The sequence below is a fragment of the Scomber japonicus genome, chromosome 12 (assembly GCF_027409825.1).
Source record: "Scomber japonicus isolate fScoJap1 chromosome 12, fScoJap1.pri, whole genome shotgun sequence".
Classification (NCBI taxonomy): Eukaryota; Metazoa; Chordata; class Actinopteri; order Scombriformes; family Scombridae; genus Scomber; species Scomber japonicus.
In genome coordinates this window covers 4171552-4177593 of record NC_070589.1, presented here as the reverse complement: position 1 = coordinate 4177593, position 6042 = coordinate 4171552, and positions in this window count along the sequence as shown.

Below are 6042 nucleotides of genomic sequence, written 5' to 3'. Positions count from 1 at the left end.
CATTTCACAATATTACAGGGAATGTGTGCGTGTGTGTGTGTGTCTAAGTGTGTGCATGTGTTTGTTATATAAAGTATATATATATATATATATATATATATATATATATATAAGTATATACATATATAAGTAAATAATAATAAGTTAATCTTAATGAAATACATGCTGAAAAGTACATGGGAATAAGCAAAGAGTGAGGCAGCAAAAAAAACAAAAAACTACTATCCATAACTGTCAGTGTAACGTTTTTCACATGACTGCAGAATAAAGCCTAGTAGAAGGCGCTACAATAGAAATGTGCTACAATATGTGCTTCCTCACTTTAGCATTGAGAGTTAAACATTGGTAATCCATTTCCAATGTTTTACAAGGCCATTAGATCTGAACTACCTTAACCTTAAGTAACCCTCAGCAACCCTGCTCAGCCTGCAGTAACCTCTGCATTAAACAGTGGACTCCACAGTGGACAGGATGCAATACCCCAAACTGAATTAATGAGTAGGACAGAGGAGATGAGTGTTGCTGAACACCACAACAACAACAGCACAGTTGTCAAGTCAAGGCCACCTCAGCTGATTGTCTGCTCAGGCACGTGTGAGAGGTACTCACTGCAGACTGAAAAACCAGTTCCTGCAAGTCTCAGCATTTGTTTGACTTTGTTGTTTAGGTTGAATGTTGTTACGGTTGTGGTTGAGTTCAGCATGAGGTTTGGGACTTTCCATGTATGTCTGACTGAGTATGCCTCCAGGAAACACTAGGGTAATAACATTTATATTGTGTGTACTCGTGGTGTGAGTTTCCTTTCCAGGACACAGTGTGAACTAGTCCATACAGAATCAAATGGATTCTCTGTTTATAAGAGAGGTCTGCTGGTGTTTTCCTTCTGAATTATGACTTTAAACTCAGAATTTTGAATTTACTAGAATTCTGAGGGCAAAAACTCAGAAATTTGACTTTAAACTCAGAATTTTTCACTTTCTTAAAATTCCACTGGGGGAAAAGTCAGAATTATGACTTAAACTCAGAATTTTTAATGTATCAGGATTCAGAGAGAAAAAAAACCTTCACAATTATGACTTTAAACTCGTATGTATTAGAATTATGACTTCAAACTTGTACGTACATATTAGAATTATGACTTTAAACTTGTATGTACATAGTAGAATTATGACTTTAAACTCGTATGTACATATTAGAATTATGAGGGGGTGAAAAGTTAAAATTTTGACTTTGAACTCAGAAATTGGACTCAAGAAGACTTCTTGGAGTTGCATTGGAATGACTGCTCTGTAGAGTATGTTTTCCATGTTTGTGTGAAAATCAGCATAATTACATGTTACCTCCTCTAATAATTAAAGGTATCAAATAGTTCTGTTTGCCCTGGCAGCTGTGCTCCAATTTTATACTACATACTAACTGTATATAGTACAATGTGAACAATATCTTCATGCAGTTAGTACACAGACACAATACATGGTTTGATATAAACAGGAACAATGCAAAATGTTAATCTTACTGTAACCTCAGAATGTCAGCGCTATCAGAGGTATCTAAGATTACCTGTAACATGAGTAAACCTACCAAATTAATCCATGCTTAGAAAACCACAGACTTTTGATGTGTGTTTGACTCACTATGTGTTCACACCTGACATTGACACACATCCCAAACAGGTGAAACATATAGGTATGATGGAGGTTTGCCAGTTTTGTCAGTGGTAAAGTGTAGAGGTTTTTTTTTTAAATTGACGAATATGAGCCTGTGTATCAAAAAAACCTGCGTCACATTGTGTCATTAAGGTTAAAACATTGGAAGAAGTCGCTGCCAATAACGTGCTCCGCTATCAAGAGTGTGACACGTTTAATGCAACCTTTGTCTCCTGTCACGGTGGGTGTGTGTATCTGTGTATCAGATGGACATAACTGCTGCACCCTCCTCTGACTAAACAGTGTACAACATGCAAACATGGTGTTGAGAAATATGTGGATAACCTCAAAAAACCTCAGATAACCTTCAGATAGTTATAGTCTCACTCTTACCTGAGCAGCTGAGAGGAAAATAAAAAAAAGGGAAAATAGGATTTTATGAAGTAAGGCAATTATATATTATAACACTTTAATAAATGTCCACATCTTTAAAATGAAATGTAACACACTGTGTGACTCCATGATATCTCCCTATTTGGCATTTATAAGCAGGATATAAACCTCAATACATCCTTATAACACACCATAATGTATTTAATAGCAGATATAATCTAATTTATTATTTATATATTTATATCATAACTGTGTCTTAATATATTGTCATTCATTATCTACTGTATATATACAGCAGTCTCCACTTATCAGTGAATTATAGATTTTTTTAAAACAAATGCAGTAATAAAGTATAATAATGTACTAATAACTACATTATACTGTGTTATTAACCATTAAACTGCTCATATGCTGCTTATAAATGCTAAATAATAGGGAATAAGTGTTTCCAGGCTAGCATCAAGGCCGTGGGTGAGGGGTTAACTGAAAAAGCCCCATGTCAGCACTTTAATTACTGTAAATAAAACATCTTCAGTGTGTTTACTGATGAATATACAGACTCCAGACCTGTGAGAATGTAATAATGAGCTGATATGCATTCATTAAGGTTACATGGCATCACTTACTTGCTGTTTTTGTTTTCTCAGACAGGTTCCTGCCTGAAAGACTGTCATCAACTTCTGCTGATGTGAAAAAAAATCACCTGAGGGTTAATGTCTTATGATGTATTAGACACAGACAGAGTTAGACTTAGTGTTCAACCAGGTGAACAGAGAGTGCACAGAGTGCATTGCTGGCAACATCACCATGTCTTTATTCCGATCAATTTCTTATTTATAATTCACAGGAGCCACTATCTTGGCTCAACATGTCAGGAGTTAGAAGGTAGGAAGCCAAATGTTTTTGAAAATGGGGTTTTGGTAAAGCAGTGGGAGTTGTGTTTATTCACAGTGATTATAAAAAAATATACACTCCCAATCATTCTGTGGAATGTGAATTATAAAATATTAGGGAAATATTAGCATGGATATATATATAATTATTTTATATATAAAATTTGGACTTGTTAATAATTGGGTAACATTGGGAAAAATAAAATAAATCCAATGAATCAGAAGTTGTGAACTCTCAGTACAGTACTATAATCTCTGCTTACAGGAATACACAAAAATAATGAGGACTAAATTAAAACACTATTGTACAACTACATAATTTTACAAACAAGACTCAACATGATGGAAAGGGCAGACCGGTACACAGTGATTTGGCTAGTGAGTGATTTGATATCTATTGCGTAGTTGGTATGAGAGATCTAATAAATAGATATCTGAGAAGCAGTGAGTCAAATCAACGATACAAAAGCTCTTTTGTTCTGAGTTGCCAATTAAAGTTACGTTGAAGGAGGATCTTCTTGAAAAAGGCCATAATAAGTTGGCCGGTCCTGGTGTTCCCATGAGTAAAGAGCTCCTGGTTCAGGCTCTATTAGTCCTGATCCTCTAGATTTTGAGGTTTTGCTTCCTTGTGAGCCCCTCCTATTAATCGCCCTGCTTGTAGGCCTTTTCATACCACCAACTGTTGTTTCTCCTGCTCTTATTATGAGTATGTTCAGGTTGTGACTGCACAAGGGCTGAGTATATGCTAGCACCAATAGGCACACCTCAGCATAGCCTGCCTCCAGCCTCAGCCCCCTCTGGTTTTCTGTCTTTGAAACACTAGTTGATCAGAACAATGTTCTAGTTTCCTTATTTGACTGATTTTAATAAAAAAAGACCTTTATTTTGAACTATGTCTCGGTTTCAGTGAACAAGTCTGTGTGCCTTGTTTAATCCTCAACCTAAAGTTATTGGTACCCATCTTCAGTTCTTGCGGTGCAATTCCACAGGTGGTGTAGTTGGTCATCTATCTCTTTCACCTATAATACATCGTTCTCTCAACCATCTAACTGCCGCATTTAGACAAAATCTAGTCCTGTTCTCATCCAGCTCCCTTTGACAGTGGTGAATTCTTTGGATGGGGGATGACGTGTCATGGCTAATGAGATCTTTACAGAGCAGAACTACTACATCAACATACAAGAGTACCTGGCAGAGTTCACGTCACAGTTCAAGCCATGCCTGATGGGGAAATATGCTGTGCACATTCACTGTGGCCATGATATAACCTTTCCAGAAAACGCCACAGTCAGTGGTTCAAGACATCATCAGGGCATAAGTCATGCTGCTCAAAGAGACAGTACACACTTCACCACACAGCTGATTCACCCCCTATCATCGTCTCTTTGATATCCTATACCCTCTGGCAGCAGATACATGAATATCATTACTTGCACCATAAGAGCATCATTCAAATGAACAATGGCCTCCTTTTCATCAAATACATTTACACAACCACTGTATTTAACTACAAGTTTGAGGTACTTGTACTTTACTGTAGTATTTCTTTCTACACCTCAGAGGGAAATATTGTACTTTCTACTCCACTACATTTATTTAACAGCTTTAGTTACTTTTCAGATGAAGATTTGACACAATGGAACAAGCTTTTAACAGTTTTAAGAAGATGAAAGCAAAAAGCAGTGTGTAGTCAGGCTCACATTTCAGATGTCTATGAGTTGTTAACAGCTCCACCAAATAGTGATTTTTCCCTCTAAACTTCTCACATGCTTTCATTTCAATAAATGTTCAAATGATCCAATATTTCAGCAAAAATCTAAGATTTTGTGTATCAGAACTTTGTTCAAATCCCGGCTCCTCCAGCCCACATGTCGATGTGTCCTTGGACAAGACACTTAACCCCAAATTGCTCCCGTTGCTTCCAACAGTGTATAAATGTGTATGAATGGTTAGTTTCCCTCTGATGAGCAGGTTGGCACCCTGCGTGGTAGCTCAGTGTACGAATGTGTGCGAATGAATGAGATGTAATGTAAAAGTGCTTTGAGCCCTGTATAAGTACAGTCCATATACCAATTACCATTCTTTCCTCTCCCATGAGTTTAGTTTAGTAGCTTTATTGTCATTATATTGAAGGTCAGACAATAATATAACAAAATTTAAATAGCACTCCCTGAGCCATAACAACATTCAAGACAAAAACAACCTAAGACATAAATATAATCATTAACGATCTATAAGAGCAACAAAGTGCAATATGCAATATAAAAAGGTGCAAACACCCCTCACATTTATCTGCTGACGCTTTGGAGGGGCCCCACCCCTAGGTTGGGAACCACTGGACTAAAATAGCTAACTGTATATAAAGTAGTATAAACTAGCTAACTGTATAAAGTAGTGTAAACTAGCTAACTGTATATAAAGTAGTGTAAACTAGCTAACTGTATATAAAGTAGTATAAACTAGCTAACTGTGTATAAAGTAGTGTAAACTAGCTAACTGTATATAAAGTAGTGTAAACTAGCTAACTGTATATAAAGTAGTATAAACTAGCTAACTGTGTATAAAGTAGTGTAAACTAGCTAACTGTATATAAAGTAGTATAAACTAGCTCCACCTCCAGCAGCTACAACAGTAACATGCTGCTCTAACACTGATGCTTCACTATTAATAATCTAATGATGTCATATATAATAATATATCACTACTTTTACTGTAATACTGCATACTACATCATTCATAATACTGCAGTACTTTTACTGTAATACTGCATACTACATCACCCATAATACTGCATACTACAACACTCATAGTAATGCAGTACTTTTACTGTAATACTGCATACTACATCACTCATAATACTGCAGTACTTTTACTGTAATACTGCATACTACATCACCCATAATACTGCATACTGCATCACTCATAATACTGCATACTACATCACTCATAATACTGCACTACTTTTACTGTAATACTGCATACTACATCACTCATAATACTGCATACTACATCACTCATAATACTGCACTACTTTTACTGTAATACTGCATACTACATCACTCATAATACTGCATACTACATCACTCATAATACTGCACTACTTTTACTGT